Below are 750 nucleotides of genomic sequence, written 5' to 3'. Positions count from 1 at the left end.
TTTGATGTTTTGACATATGCACATATCACCTCATGCCTTTATCACTGCTTTGTGGTGAAACTATTGTACACCCAATTCAAAGGGAGGGAAACTGAGGCTCAAAGAAGTCATGATTATGTGTAGACACCCAGGTAAGCTTTGGAAGCAGACTGGACCAGACCTGGTGCTTGTCTTCTGTATCATGCACTGGAAGTCAGAAGGTGGTTTGTATTCTATCTAGCACTCTAGAAGCCTTTGGTCTGCACATGCAGCCTCTCTTCTCTAAAACAATAGCAATGCCTTCAATGGCAGTAACACAAATTGTTTTCGTCCATAGTTCATTAGCCTAACCTGTCAGTGGCCTTAGCCTTCCTGCTGAGGAAGTCCTTCCCATGGAACTCACCTGATATTGGGTGAGCACTAGCAGTCTAGGCCACATCTTCCAAATTTCCTCGGCATTACTGTTAACATTTTTGTATCTCTGTCCATGAGACATTCTAGTTTAAGCTGCTTTAAAACAGTGTTGACCATATGAGACTCTTTGACCTCCACAGAAGGAGCCTTTGCATCAGCTTATACTGACGAGCAAAGTAACCTTCAAGGGGATCTCCTTGTAAGTTCCTGGACGAGAGTATTTGACAGACATGATCAGTGAGCAGGGCCCCATAGAACACGAGGAGTCAGAAGGTTGGAGAATGTGACTCAAGTGGTAGAGCACCTGCTTAGCAAGTGTGAGGCCCTGAGTTAAAACTTCAGTATAACCAAAAAAAA

The sequence above is a fragment of the Dipodomys ordii genome, unplaced genomic scaffold (genome assembly GCF_000151885.1).
Source record: "Dipodomys ordii isolate 6190 unplaced genomic scaffold, Dord_2.0 Scaffold82, whole genome shotgun sequence".
Taxonomy (NCBI): Eukaryota; Metazoa; Chordata; class Mammalia; order Rodentia; family Heteromyidae; genus Dipodomys; species Dipodomys ordii.
This window is presented reverse-complemented; position numbering follows the sequence as displayed.